This window comes from Condylostylus longicornis, unplaced genomic scaffold (genome assembly GCF_029603195.1).
Source record: "Condylostylus longicornis isolate FDR11 unplaced genomic scaffold, ASM2960319v2 ptg000090l, whole genome shotgun sequence".
NCBI classification, from domain to species: domain Eukaryota; kingdom Metazoa; phylum Arthropoda; class Insecta; order Diptera; family Dolichopodidae; genus Condylostylus; species Condylostylus longicornis.
In genome coordinates, this window is record NW_026578058.1 from 240001 (window position 1) to 259640 (window position 19640).

Here is a 19640-nt window from a genome sequence, read left to right on the forward strand (position 1 = left end):
TTGCAGATGACAGATGACAGATGATAGATGACAGATGGCAGATGAGATATGACAGATAACATTTGACAGATGACAGATGACAGATAACAGTTGACAGATAACAGTTGACAGATGGCAGATGTCAGATGACAGATGACAGATGACAGATGACAGATGACAGATGACAGATGACAGATGACAGATGATAAATGACAGATGACAGATGACAGATGACAGATGACAGGTGACAGATGACAGATGACAGATGACAGATGGTAGATGACAGATGACAGATGGCAGATGACAGATGACAGATGACAGATGACAGATGGCAGATGACAGATGACAGATGACAGATGACAGATGACAGATGACAGATGGCAGATGGCAGATGACAGATGACAGATGACAGATGACAGATGACACATGACAGATGACACATGACAGATGACAGATGACAGAAGACAGATGACAGATGACAGATGACAGATGACAGATGACAGATGACAGATGGCAGATGACAGATGACAAATGACAGATGACAAATATCAGATGACAGATAACATGTAACACGTGACAGAAAACAGATCTCAGGTTACAGATGACAGATGACAGATGAGAGATGACAGATGACAGATGACAGATGACAGATGAGAGATGGCAGATGACAGATGACAGATGACAAATATCAAATGACAGATGACAAATGACAGATTACAGATGACAGATGACAGATGATAGATTGCAGATGACAGATGACAGATGATAGATGACAGATGGCAGATGACAGATGACAGATAACAGTTGACAGATGACAGATGACAGATAACAGTTGACAGATAACAGTTGACAGATGGCATATGTCAGATGACAGATGACAGATGACAGATGACAGATGATAGATGACACATGACAAATGACAGATGACAGATGACAGATGGCAGATGACAAATGACAGATATCAGATGAGATATGACAGATGACAGATGACGGATGAAATATGACAGATGAGAGATGACAGATGACAGATAACAGATGACAGATGGCAGATGACAGATGACAGATGACAGATGACAGATGATAAATGACAGATGACAGATGACAGATGACAGATGACAGGTGACAGATGACAGATGACAGATGGTAGATGACAGATGACAGATGGCAGATGACAGATGACAGATGACAGATGACAGATGACAGATGGCAGATGACAGATGACAGATAACAGATGACAGATGACAGATGACAGATGACAGATGGCAGATGGCAGATGACAGATGACAGATGACAGATGACAGATGACACATGACAGATGACACATGACAGATGACAGAAGACAGATGACAGATGACAGATGACAGATGACAGATGACAGATGACAGATGGCAGATGACAGATGACAGATGACAGATGACAGATGACAGATGACAGATGACAGATGACAGATGACAGATGACAGATGACAGATGACAGATGACAGATGACAGATGACAGATGACAGATGACAGATGACAGATGACAGATGACAGATGACAGATGACAGATGACAGAATACTGATGACAGATGGCAGATGACAGATGACAGATGACAGATGATAGATGACAGATGACAGATGAGAGATAACAGTTGACAGATGACAGACGACAGATGACAGATGACAGATGACAGATGACAGATGAGAGATGACAGATGACAGATGACAGATGACAGATGACAGATGACAGATGACAGATGACAGATGACAAATGACAGATGACAGATGACAGATGACAGATGACAGATGACAGATGGCAGATGACAGATGACAGATGAGAGATGACAGATGACAGAATACTGATGACAGATGGCAGATGACAGATGACAGATGACAGATGACAGATGACAGATGACAGATGAGAGATGACAGATGACAGATGTCAGATGACAGATGACAGATGACAGATGACAGATGACAGATGACAGATGACAGATGACAAATGACAGATGACAGATGACAGATGACAGATGACAGATGACAGATGGCAGATGGCAGATGACAGATGACAGATGGCAGATGAGAGATGACAGATGACAGATGACACATGACAGATGACACATGACAGATGACAGATGACAGATGACAGATGACAGATGACAGATGACAGATGGCAGATGACAGATGACAGATGACAGATGACACATGACAGATGACAGAATACTGATGACAGATGGCAGATGACAGATGACAGATGATAGATGACAGATGACAGATGAGAGATGACAGATGACAGATAACAGATGACAGATGGCAGATGACAGATGACAGATGAGAGATGACAGATGACAGATGACAGATGACAGATGACAGATGACAGATGACAGATGACAGATGACCGATGACAAATGACAGATGACAGATGACAGATGACAGATGGCAGATGACAGATGACAGATGACAGATGACAGATGACAGATGACAGATGACAGATGACAGGTGACAGGTGACAGATGACAGATGACAGATGACAGATGACAGATGACAGATGAAAGATGACAGATGACACATGACAGATGACAAATGACAGATGACAGATGACAGATGACAGATGACAGATGACAGATGACAGATGACAGATGACAGATGGCAGATGGCAGATGACAGATGACAGATGGCAGATGACAGATGACAGATGACAGATGACACATGACAGATGACACATGACAGATGACAGATGATAGATGACAGATGACAGATGACAGATGGCAGATGACAGATGACAGATGACAGATGACACATGACAGATGACAGATGACAGATGACAGATGACAGATGACAGATGACAGATGGCAGATGACAGATGACAGATGACAGATGACAGATGACATATGACAGATGACAGAATACTGATGACAGATGGCAGATGACAGATGACAGATGACAGATGATAGATGACAGATGACAGATGAGAGATAACAGTTGACAGATGACAGACGACAGATGACAGACGGCAGATGAAAGATGACAGATGACAGATGACAGATGACAGATGGCAAATGACAGATGACAGATGACAGATGACAGATGACATATGACAGATGACAGAATACTGATGACAGATGGCAGATGACAGATGACAGATGACAGATGATAGATGACAGATGACAGATGAGAGATAACAGTTGACAGATGACAGACGACAGATGACAGACGGCAGATGAAAGATGACAGATGACAAATGACAGATGACAGACGACAGATTACCAATTACAGATGCCAGATTACAGATGCCAGATGACAGATGACAGATGACAGATGACGGATGAAATATGACAGTTGAGAGATGACAGATGACAGATAACAAATGACAGATGGCAGATGACAGATGACAAATGACAGATGACAGATGACAGATGACAGATGACAGAAGACACATGACAAATGACAGATGACAGATGATAGATGACAGATAACAGATGACAGACGACAAATGACAGATGACAGATGGCAGATGACAGATGACAGATGACAGATATCAGATGAGATATGACAGATGACAGATGACGGATGAAATATGACAGATGAGAGATGACAGATGACAGATAACAGACGACAGATGGCAGATGACAGATGACAGATGACAGATGACAGATGACAGATGACAGATGACAGATGACAGATGACAGATGACAGATGACAGATGACATATGACAGATGACAGATGAGAGATGACAGATGACAGATGACAGATGACAGATGACAGATGACATATGACAGATGACAGATGAGAGATGACAGATGACAGATGACAGATGACAGATGACAGATGACAGATGACAGATGATAAACGACAGATGACAGATGTCAGATGACAGATGACAAATGACAAGTGACAGATAACATGTAACACGTGACAGATAACAGATCTCAGGTTACAGGTGACAGATGACAGATGACAGATGACAGATGACAGATGACAAATATCATATGACAGATGACAAATGACAGATGACAGATAACATGTAACAGGTGACAGATAACAGATCTCAGGTTACAGGTGACAGATGACACATGACAGATGACAGATGACAGATGACAGCTCACAGATGACAGATGACAGATGACAGATGACAGATGACAGATGACAGGTGACAGATGACAAAAATCAGATGGCAGATGACAAATGACAGATGACAGATAACATGAAAAAGGTGGCAGATAACAGACCTCAGGTTACAGGTGACAGATTACAAATGACCGATGACAGACTACAGATGACAGATGACAAATGACAGATGACAGATAACATGTAACACGTGACAGATAACAGATCTCAGGTTACAGGTGACAGATGACAGATGACAGATGACAGATGACAGATGACAGATGACAGATGACAGATGACAAATATCAGATGACAGATGACAAATGACAGATGACAGATAACATGTAACAGGTGACAGATAACAGATCTCAGGTTACAGGTGACAGATGACACATGACAGATGACAGATGACAGATGACAGGTGACAAAAATCAGATGACAGATGACAAATGACAGATAACATGAAACAGGTGACAGATAACAGATCTCAGGTTACAGGTGACAGATGACAGATGACAGATGAGAGATGACAGATGACAGATGACAGATGACAGATGACAGATGACAGATGACAGATGACAGATGACAGATGACAAATATCAGATGACAGATGACAAATGACAGATGACAGATGACAGATGACAGATGACAGATGACAGATGACAGATGGCAGATGACAGATGACAGATATTAGATGAGATATGACAGATGACTGATGACGGATGAAATATGACAGATGAGAGATGACAGATGACAGATAACAGATGACAGATGGCAGATGACAGATGACAGATGACAAATATCAGATGACAGATAACATGTAACACGTGACAGATAACAGATCTCAGGTTACAGGTGACAGATGACAGATGAGAGATGATAGATGACAGATGACAGATGACATATGACAGATGACAGATGACAGATGACAGATGACAAATATCAAATGACAGATGACAAATAACAGATGACAGATGACAGATGACGGATGATAGATGACAAATGACAGATGACAGATGACAGATGATAGATGACAGATGGCAGATGACAGATGACAGATAGCAGTTGACAGATGACAGATAACAGTTGACAGATAACATTTGACAGATGCCAGATGACAGATGACAGATGACAGATGACAGATGACAGATGACAGATGATAGATGACAGATGACAGATGGCAGATGACAGATGACAGATGGCAGATGACAGATGACAGATGACAGATATCAGATGAGATATGACAGATGACAGATGACGGATGAAATATGACAGATGAGAGATGACAGATGACAGATAACAGATGACAGATGGCAGATGACAGATGACAGATGACAGATGACAGATGACAGATGACAGATGAAAGATGACAGGTGACAGATGACAGATGACAGATGACAGATGACAGATGACAGATGACAGATGACAGATGACAGATGATAGATGACAGATGACAGATGACAGATGGCAAATGACAGATGACAGATGACAGATGGCAGATGACAGATAACAGTTGACAGATAACAGTTTACAGATGACAGATGACATATGACAGATGACAGATGAGAGATGACAGATGGCAGATGACAGATGACAGATGGCAGATGACAGATGACAGATGACAGATGACAGATGACAGATGACAGATGACAGATGACAGATGACAGATAACAGATAACAGTTGACAGATAACAGTTGACAAATAACAGTTGACAGATGATAGATGACAGATGACAGATGACAGATGACAGCTGACAGATGACAGATGACAGAAGACACATAACAGATGACACATGACAGATGACAGATGACAGATGACAGATGACAGCTGACAGATGACAGGTGACAGATGACAGATGACAGTTGATAGATGACAGAATACAGATGACAGATGGCAGATGACAGATGACAAATGACAGATGATAGATGACAGATGACAGATGACAGATGAGAGATAAGAGTTGACAGATGACAGACGACAAATGACAGATGGCAGATGATAGATGACAAATGACAGATGACAGATGACAGATGACAGATGACAGATGACAGATGACAGATGACAAATGACAGATGACAGATGGCAGATGACAGATTACAGATTACAGATGCCAGATAACAGATGCCAGTTGACAGATAACAGATGACAGATGACAGATAACAGTTGACAGATAACAGTTGACAGATGCCAGATGACAGATGACAGATGACAGATGACAGATGACAGATGACAGATGAAAGATGACAGGTGACAGATGACAGATGACAGATGACAGATGACAGATGACAGATGACAGATGACAGATGACAGATGATAGATGACAGATGACAGATGACAGATGGCAGATGACAGATGACAGATGACAGATGGCAGATGACAGATGACAGATAACAGTTGACAGATAACAGTTTACAGATGACAGATGACATATGACAGATGACAGATGAGAGATGACAGATGGCAGATGACAGATGACAGATGACAGATGACAGATGACGGATGATAGATGACAAATGACAGATGACAGATGACAGATGATAGATGACAGATGGCAGATGACAGATGACAGATAGCAGTTGACAGATGACAGATAACAGTTGACAGATAACAGTTGACAGATGCCAGATGACAGATGACAGATGACAGATGACAGATGGCAGATGACAGATGACAGATAGCAGTTGACAGATGACAGATAACAGTTGACAGATAACAGTTGACAGATGCCAGATGACAGATGACAGATGACAGATGACAGATGACAGATGACAGATGAAAGATGACAGGTGACAGATGACAGATGACAGATGACAGATGACAGATGACAGATGACAGATGACAGATGACAGATGATAGATGACAGATGACAGATGGCAGATGACAGATGACAGATGACAGATGGCAGATGACAGATGACAGATAACAGTTGACAGATAACAGTTTACAGATGACAGATGACATATGACAGATGACAGATGAGAGATGACAGATGGCAGATGACAGATGACAGATGACAGATGACAGATGACAGATGACAGATGATAGATGACAGATGACAGATGGCAGATGACAGTTGACAGATGGCAGATGACAGATGACAGATGACAGATATCAGATGAGATATGACAGATGACAGATGACGGATGAAATATGACAGATGAGAGATGACAGATGACAGATAACAGATGACAGATGGCAGATGACAGATGACAGATGACAGATGACAGATGACAGATGAGAGATGACAGATGGCAGATGACAGATGACAGATGACAGATGACAGATGACAGATGACAGATGATAGATGACAGATGACAGATGGCAGATGACAGATGACAGATGGCAGATGACAGATGACAGATGACAGATATCAGATGAGATATGACAGATGACAGATGACGGATGAAATATGACAAATATCAAATGACAGATGACAAATAACAGATGACAGATGACAGATGACGGATGATAGATGACAAATGACAGATGACAGATGACAGATGATAGATGACAGATGGCAGATGACAGATGACAGATGGCAGATGACAGATGACAGATGACAGATGGCAGATGACAGATGACAGATAACAGTTGACAGATAACAGTTTACAGATGACAGATGACATATGACAGATGACAGATGAGAGATGACAGATGGCAGATGACAGATGACAGATGACAGATGACAGATGACAGATGACAGATGATAGATGACAGATGACAGATGGCAGATGACAGATGACAGATGGCAGATGACAGATGACAGATGACAGATATCAGATGAGATATGACAGATGACAGATGACGGATGAAATATGACAGATGAGAGATGACAGATGACAGATAACAGTTGACAGATAACAGTTTACAGATGACAGATGACATATGACAGATGACAGATGAGAGATGACAGATGGCAGATGACAGATGACAGATGACAGATGACAGATGACAGATGACAGATGATAGATGACAGATGACAGATGGCAGATGACAGATGACAGATGGCAGATGACAGATGACAGATGACAGATGATAGATGACAGATGACAGATGACAGATGGCAGATGACAGATGACAGATGACAGATGGCAGATGACAGATGACAGATAACAGTTGACAGATAACAGTTTACAGATGACAGATGACATATGACAGATGACAGATGAGAGATGACAGATGGCAGATGACAGATGACAGATGACAGATGACAGATGACAGATGACAGATGATAGATGACAGATGACAGATGGCAGATGACAGATGACAGATGGCAGATGACAGATGACAGATGACAGATATCAGATGAGATATGACAGATGACAGATGACGGATGAAATATGACAGATGAGAGATGACAGATGACAGATAACAGTTGACAGATAACAGTTTACAGATGACAGATGACATATGACAGATGACAGATGAGAGATGACAGATGGCAGATGACAGATGACAGATGACAGATGACAGATGACAGATGACAGATGACAGATGATAGATGACAGATGACAGATGGCAGATGACAGATGACAGATGGCAGATGACAGATGACAGATGACAGATATCAGATGAGATATGACAGATGACAGATGACGGATGAAATATGACAAATATCAAATGACAGATGACAAATAACAGATGACAGATGACAGATGACGGATGATAGATGACAAATGACAGATGACAGATGACAGATGATAGATGACAGATGGCAGATGACAGATGACAGATAGCAGTTGACAGATGACAGATAACAGTTGACAGATAACAGTTGACAGATGCCAGATGACAGATGACAGATGACAGATGACAGATGACAGATGACAGATGAAAGATGACAGGTGACAGATGACAGATGACAGATGACAGATGACAGATGACAGATGACAGATGACAGATGACAGATGATAGATGACAGATGACAGATGACAGATGGCAGATGACAGATGACAGATGACAGATGGCAGATGACAGATGACAGATAACAGTTGACAGATAACAGTTTACAGATGACAGATGACATATGACAGATGACAGATGAGAGATGACAGATGGCAGATGACAGATGACAGATGACAGATGACAGATGACAGATGATAGATGACAGATGACAGATGGCAGATGACAGATGACAGATGGCAGATGACAGATGACAGATGACAGATATCAGATGAGATATGACAGATGACAGATGACGGATGAAATATGACAGATGAGAGATGACAGATGACAGACAACAGATGACAGATGGCAGATGACAGATGACAGATGACAGATGACAGATGACAGATGACAGATGACAGATGAAAGATGACAGGTGACAGATGACAGATGACAGATGACAGATGACAGATGACAGATGACAGATGACAGATGACAGATGATAGATGACAGATGACAGATGACAGATGACAGATGACAGATGACAGAATACAGATGACAAATGGCAGATGACAGATGACAGATGACAGATGATAGATGACAGATGACAGATGAGAGATAACAGTTGACAGATGACAGTTGACAGATGGCAGATGACAGATGACAGATGGCAGATGACAGATGACAGATGACAGATGACAGATGACAGATGACAGATGACAGATGACAGATGACAGATAACAGATAACAGTTGACAGATAACAGTTGACAAATAACAGTTGACAGATGATAGATGACAGATGACAGATGACAGATGACAGCTGACAGATGACAGATGACAGAAGACACATAACAGATGACACATGACAGATGACAGATGACAGATGACAGATGACAGCTGACAGATGACAGGTGACAGATGACAGATGACAGTTGATAGATGACAGAATACAGATGACAGATGGCAGATGACAGATGACAAATGACAGATGATAGATGACAGATGACAGATGACAGATGAGAGATAAGAGTTGACAGATGACAGACGACAAATGACAGATGGCAGATGATAGATGACAAATGACAGATGACAGATGACAGATGACAGATGACAGATGACAGATGACAGATGACAAATGACAGATGACAGATGGCAGATGACAGATTACAGATTACAGATGCCAGATAACAGATGCCAGTTGACAGATAACAGATGACAGATGACAGATAACAGTTGACAGATAACAGATGACAGAATACAGATGACAGATGGCAGATGACAGATGACAGATGACAGATGATAGATGACAGATGACAGATGACAGATGACAGCTGACAGATGACAGATGACAGAAGACAGATGACAGATGACACATGACAGATGACAGATGACAGATAACAGTTGACAGATGACAGACGACAGATGACAGATGACAAGTGACAGATGACAGCTGACAGATGACAGATGAGATATGACAAATGGCAAATGACAGATGACAGATAACAGTTCACAGATCACAGATGACAGTTGACAGATAACAGTTGACGGACGAAAGATGACAGACGAAAGATGACAGATGACAGATGACAGATGACAGATGACAGATGACAGATGACAGATGACAGATGACAGATGACAGATGAGAGATGACAGATGACAGATGACAGATGACAGATGACAGATGACAGATGACAGATGACAGATGACAGATGACAAATGACAGATGACAGATGACAGATGACAGATGGCAGATGACAGATGGCAGATGACAGATGACAGATGACAGATGAGAGATGACAGATGACAGAATACTGATGACAGATGGCAGATGACAGATGACAGATGACAGATGACAGATGACAGATGACAGATGACAGATGACAGATGATAGATGACAAATGACAGATGACAGATGAGAGATGACAGATGACAGAATACTGATGACAGATGGCAGATGACAGATGACAGATGACAGATGAGAGATGACAGATGACAGAATACTGATGACAGATGGCAGATGACAGATGACAGATGACAGATGACAGATGACAGATGAGAGATGACAGATGACAGATGTCAGATGACAGATGACAGATGACAGATGACAGATGACAGATGACAGATGACAGATGACAGATGACAGATGATAGATGACAGATGACAGATGACAGACGACAGATGACAGACGGCAGATGAAAGATGACAGATGACAGATGACAGATGACAGATGACAGATGACAGATGACAGATGAGAGATGACAGATGACAGATGTCAGATGACAGATGACAGATGACAGATGACAGATGACAGATGACAGATGACAGATGACAGATGACAGATGACAGATGACAGATGACAGATGACAGATGACAGATGACAGATGACAGATGATAGATGACAGATGACAGATGACAGATGAGAGATGACAGATGACAGAATACTGATGACAGATGGCAGATGACAGATGACAGATGACAGATGAGAGATGACAGATGACAGAATACTGATGACAGATGGCAGATGACAGATGACAGATGACAGATGACAGATGACAGATGACAGATGACAGATGACAGATGACAGATGATAGATGACAGATGACAGATGACAGATGAGAGATGACAGATGACAGAATACTGATGACAGATGGCAGATGACAGATGACAGATGACAGATGAGAGATGACAGATGACAGAATACTAATGACAGATGGCAGATGACAGATGACAGATGACAGATGACAGATGACAGATGAGAGATGACAGATGACAGATGTCAGATGACAGATGACAGATGACAGATGACAGATGACAGATGACAAATGACAGATGACAGATGACAGATGACAGATGACAGATGACAGATGACAGATGACAGATGACAGATGACAGATGACAGATGACAGATGACAGATGACAGATGACAGATGATAGATGACAGATGACAGATGACAGATGACATATGACAGATGACAGAATACTGATGACAGATGGCAGATGACAGATGACAGATGACAGATGATAGATGACAGATGACAGAATACTGATGACAGATGGCAGATGACAGATGACAGATGACAGGTGACAGATGACAGATGAGAGATGACAGATGACAGATGTCAGATGACAGATGACAGATGACAGATGACAGATGACAGATGACAGATGACAAATGACAGATGACAGATGACAGATGACAGATGACAGATGACAGATGACAGATGACAGATGACAGATGACAGATGACAGATGACAGATGACAGATGACAGATGACAGATGACAGATGACAGAATACTGATGACAGATGGCAGATGACAGATGACAGATGACAGATGACAGATGACAGATGAGAGATGACAGATGACAGATGTCAGATGACAGATGACAGATGACAGATGACAGATGACAGATGACAGATGACAGATGACAAATGACAGATGACAAATGACAGATGACAGATGACAGATGACAGATGACAGATGACAGATGACAGATGACAGATGACAGATGACAGATGATAGATGACAGATGACAGATGACAGATGACAGATGAGAGATGACAGATGACAGAATACTGATGACAGATGGCAGATGACAGATGACAGATGACAGATGATAGATGACAGATGACAGATGAGAGATGACAGATGACAGATAACAGATGACAGATGGCAGATGACAGATGACAGATGAGAGATGACAGATGACAGATGACAGATGACAGATGACAGATGACAGATGACAGATGACAGATGACAGATGACAGATGACCGATGACAAATGACAGATGACAGATGACAGATGACAGATGGCAGATGACAGATGACAGATGACAGATGACAGATGAAAGATGACAGATGACAGATGACAGATGACAGATGACAGGTGACAGGTGACAGGTGACAGATGACAGATGACAGATGACAGATGACAGATGAAAGATGACAGATGACAGATGACAGATGACAAATGACAGATGACAGATGACAGATGACAGATGACAGATGACAGATGACAGATGACAGATGACAGATGACAGATGGCAGATGGCAGATGACAGATGACAGATGGCAGATGACAGATGACAGATGACAGATGACACATGACAGATGACACATGACAGATGACAGATGACAGATGACAGATGACAGATGGCAGAATACTGATGACAGATGGCAGATGACAGATGACAGATGACAGATGATAGATGACAGATGACAGATGAGAGATAACAGTTGACAGATGACAGACGACAGATGACAGACGGCAGATGAAAGATGACAGATGACAGATGACAGATGACAGATGACAGATGACAGATGGCAGATGACAGATGACAGATGACAGATGACAGATGACATATGACAGATGACAGAATACTGATGACAGATGGCAGATGACAGATGACAGATGACAGATGATAGATGACAGATGACAGATGAGAGATAACAGTTGACAGATGACAGACGACAGATGACAGACGGCAGATGAAAGATGACAGATGACAAATGACAGATGACAGACGACAGATTACAGATTACAGATGCCAGATTACAGATGCCAGATGACAGGTGACAGATGACAGATGACAGCTGACAGATGACAGATGACAGAAGACAGATGACAGATGACAGATGACACATGACAGATGACAGATGACAGATGACAGATGAGGGATGAAATATGACAGATGAGAGATGACAGATGACAGATAACAAATGACAGATGGCAGATGACAGATGACAAATGACAGATGACAGATGACAGATGACAGATGACAGATGACACATGACAAATGACAGATGACAGATGATAGATGACAGATAACAGATGACAGACGGCAGATGGCAGATGACAGATGACAGATGACAGATGGCAGATGACAGATGACAGACGACAGATGACAGACGGCAGATGAAAGATGACAGATGACAGATGACAGATGACAGATGACAGATGAAAGATGACAGATGACAAATGACAGATGACAGACGACAGATTACAGATTACAGATGCCAGATGACAGATGACAAATGACAGATGACAGATGACAGATGACAGATGACAGATGACAGATGACAGATGATAGATGACAGATGACAGATGACAGACGACAGATGACAGACGGCAGATGAAAGATGACAGATGACAGATGACAGATGACAGATGACAGATGACAGATGACAGATGAGAGATGACAGATGACAGATGTCAGATGACAGATGACAGATGACAGATGACAGATGACAGATGACAGATGACAGATGACAGATGACAGATGACAGATGACAGATGACAGATGACAGATGACAGATGATAGATGACAGATGACAGATGACAGATGAGAGATGACAGATGACAGAATACTGATGACAGATGGCAGATGACAGATGACAGATGACAGATGACAGATGAGAGATGACAGATGACAGAATACTGATGACAGATGGCAGATGACAGATGACAGATGACAGATGACAGATGACAGATGACAGATGACAGATGACAGATGATAGATGACAGATGACAGATGACAGATGAGAGATGACAGATGACAGAATACTGATGACAGATGGCAGATGACAGATGACAGATGAGAGATGACAGATGACAGAATACTGATGACAGATGGCAGATGACAGATGACAGATGACAGATGACAGATGACAGATGAGAGATGACAGATGACAGATGTCAGATGACAGATGACAGATGACAGATGACAGATGACAGATGACAAATGACAGATGACAGATGACAGATGACAGATGACAGATGACAGATGACAGATGACAGATGACAGATGACAGATGACAGATGACAGATGACAGATGATAGATGACAGATGACAGATGACAGATGACAGATGACAGATGACATATGACAGATGACAGAATACTGATGACAGATGGCATATGACAGATGACAGATGACAGATGATAGATGACAGATGACAGAATACTGATGACAGATGGCAGATGACAGATGACAGATGACAGATGACAGATGACAGATGAGAGATGACAGATGACAGATGTCAGATGACAGATGACAGATGACAGATGACAGATGACAGATGACAGATGACAGATGACAAATGACAGATGACGGATGACAGATGACAGATGACAGATGACAGATGACAGATGACAGATGACAGATGACAGATGACAGATGACAGATGACAGATGACAGATGACAGATGACAGATGACAGAATACTGATGACAGATGGCAGATGACAGATGACAGATGACAGATGACAGATGAGAGATGACAGATGACAGATGTCAGATGACAGATGACAGATGACAGATGACAGATGACAGATGACAGATGACAGATGACAAATGACAGATGACAGATGACAGATGACAGATGACAGATGACAGATGACAGATGACAGATGACAGATGACAGATGACAGATGACAGATGACAGATGATAGATGACAGATGACAGATGAGAGATGACAGATGACAGAATACTGATGACAGATGGCAGATGACAGATGACAGATGACAGATGATAGATGACAGATGACAGATGAGAGATGACAGATGACAGATAACAGATGACAGATGGCAGATGACAGATGACAGATGAGAGATGACAGCTGACAGATGACAGATGACGGATGACAGATGACAGATGACCGATGACAAATGACAGATGACAGATGACAGATGACAGATGGCAGATGACAGATGACAGATGACAGATGACAGATGAAAGATGACAGATGACAGATGACAGATGACAGATGACAGGTGACAGGTGACAGGTGACAGATGACAGATGACAGATGACAGATGACAGATGACAGATGACAGATGAAAGATGACAGATGACAGATGACAGATGACAAATGACAGATGACAGATGACAGATGACAGATGACAGATGACAGATGACAGATGACAGATGACAGATGACAGATGACAGATGACAGATGAAAGATGACAGAATACTGATGACAGATGGCAGATGACAGATGACAGACGGCAGATGAAAGATGACAGATGACAAATGACAGATGACAGACGACAGATTACAGATTACAGATGCCAGATTACAGATGCCAGATGACAGGTGACAGATGACAGATGACAGCTGACAGATGACAGATGACAGAAGACAGATGACAGATGACAGATGACAGATGACACATGACAGATGACAGATGACAGATGACGGATGAAATATGACAGATGAGAGATGACAGATGACAGATAACAAATGACAGATGGCAGATGACAGATGACAAATGACAGATGACAGATGACAGATGACAGATGACACATGACAAATGACAGATGACAGATGATAGATGACAGATAACAGATGACAGACGGCAGATGGCAGATGACAGATGACAGATGACAGATGGCAGATGACAGATGACAGATGACAGATGACAGATGACAGATGACAGATGACAGATGACAGATGACAGATGATAGATGACAGATGACAGACGACAGATGGCAGATGACAGATGACGGATGACAGATGGCAGATGACAGATAACAGTTGACAGATGATAGATGACAGATGACAGATGACAGCTGACAGATGGCAGATGACAGATGACAGATGACAGATGACAGATGACAGATGACAGATGACAGATGACAGATGACAGATGACAGATGACAGATGACAAATGACAGATGACAGATGGCAGATGACAGATGACAGATGACAGATGACACATGACAGATGACACATGACAGATGACAGATGACAGATGACAGATGACAGATGACAGATGGCAGATGACAGATGACAGATGACAGATGACAGATGACATATGACAGATGACAGAATACTGATGACAGATGGCAGATGACAGATGACAGATGACAGATGATAGATGACAGATGACAGATGACAGATGACAGATGACAGATGACAGATGACACATGACAGATGACAGATGACAGATGACGGATGAAATATGACAGATGAGAGATGAGAGATGACAGATAACAGATGAAAGATGACAGATGACAGATGACAGATGACAGATGACAGATGACAGATGACAGATGACAGATGACAGATGACAGATGACAGATGACAGATGACAGATGACAGATGACAGATGACAGATGACAAATGACAGATGACAGAAGACAGATGACAGATGACAGATGACAGATGACACATGACAGATGACAGATGACAGATGACGGATGAAATATGACAGATGAGAGATGAGAGATGACAGATAACAGATGAAAGATGACAGATGACAGATGACAGATGACAGATGACAGATGACAGATGACAGATGACAGATGACAGATGACAGATGACAGATGACAGATGACAGATGACAGATGACAAATGACAGATGACAGATGGCAGATGACAGATGACAGATGACAGATGACACATGACAGATGACACATGACAGATGACAGATGACAGATGACAGATGACAGATGGCAGATGACAGATGACAGATGACAGATGACAGATGACATATGACAGATGACAGAATACTGATGACAGATGGCAGATGACAGATGACAGATGACAGATGATAGATGACAGATGACAGATGAGAGATAACAGTTGACAGATGACAGACGACAGACGGCAGATGAAAGATGACAGATGACAGATGACAGATGACAGATGACAGATGGCAGATGACAGATGACAGATGACAGATGACAGATGACAGATGACAGATGACATATGACAGATGACAGAATACTGATGACAGATGGCAGATGACAGATGACAGATGACAGATGATAGATGACAGATGACAGATGAGAGATAACAGTTGACAGATGACAGACGACAGATGACAGACGGCAGATGAAAGATGACAGATGACAAATGACAGATGACAGACGACAGATTACAGATTACAGATGCCAGATTACAGATGCCAGATGACAGGTGACAGATGACAGATGACAGCTGACAGATGACAGATGACAGAAGACAGATGACAGATGACAGATGACAGATGACACATGACAGATGACAGATGACGGATGAAATATGACAGATGAGAGATGACAGATGACAGATAACAAATGACAGATGGCAGATGACAGATGACAAATGACAGATGACAGATGACAGATGACAGATGACAGATGACAGATGACAGATGACAGATGACAGGTGACAGATGACAGATGACAGATGACAGATGACAGATGACAGATGACAGATGACAGATGACAGATGACAGATGACAGATGTCAGATGACAGATGACAGATGACAGATGACAGATGACAGATGACAGATGACAGATGACAGATGATAGATGACAGATGACAGATGACAGATGACAGATGACAGATGACAGATGACAGATGACAGATAAGATATGACAAATGGCAAATGACAGATGACAGATAACATTTCACAGATGACAGATGACAGTTGACAGATAACAGTTGACGGACGAAAGATGACAGACGAAAGATGACAGATGACAGATGACAGATGACAGATGACAGATGACAGATGACAGATGACAGATGACATATGACAGATGACAGATGACAGATGACAGATGATAGATGACAGATGACAGATGAGAGATGACAGATGACAGAATACTGATGACAGATGGCAGATGACAGATGACAGATGACAGATGATAGATGACAGATGACAGATGAGAGATGACAGATGACAGATAACAGATGACAGATGGCAGATGACAGATGACAGATGAGAGATGACAGATGACAGATGACAGATGACAGATGACAGATGACAGATGACAGATGACCGATGACAAATGACAGATGACAGATGACAGATGACTGATGGCAGATGACAGATGACAGATGACAGATGACAGATGAAAGATGACAGATGACAGATGACAGATGACAGATGACAGATGACAGATGACAAATGACAGATGACAGATGACAGATGACAGATGACAGATGACAGATGACAGATGACAGATGACAGATGACAGATGACAGATGACAGATGACAGATGATAGATGACAGATGACAGATGAGAGATGACAGATGACAGAATACTGATGACAGATGGCAGATGACAGATGACAGATGACAGATGATAGATGACAGATGACAGATGAGAGATGACAGATGACAGATAACAGATGACAGATGGCAGATGACAGATGACAGATGAGAGATGACAGATGACAGATGACAGATGACAGATGACAGATGACAGATGACAGATGACCGATGACAAATGACAGATGACAGATGACAGATGACAGATGGCAGATGACAGATGACAGATGACAGATGACAGATGAAAGATGACAGATGACAGATGACAGATGACAAATGACAGGTGACAGGTGACAGGTGACAGATGACAGATGACAGATGACAGATGACAGATGACAGATGAAAGATGACAGATGACAGATGACAGATGACAAATGACAGATGACAGATGACAGATGACAGATGACAGATGACAGATGACAGATGACAGATGACAGATGACAGATGAAAGATGACAGATGACAGATGACAGATGACAAATGACAGATGACAGATGACAGATGACAGATGACAGATGACAGATGACAGATGACAGATGACAGATGACAGATGACAGATGGCAGATGGCAGATGACAGATGACAGATGGCAGATGACAGATGACAGATGACAGATGACACATGACAGATGACAGATGACAGATGACA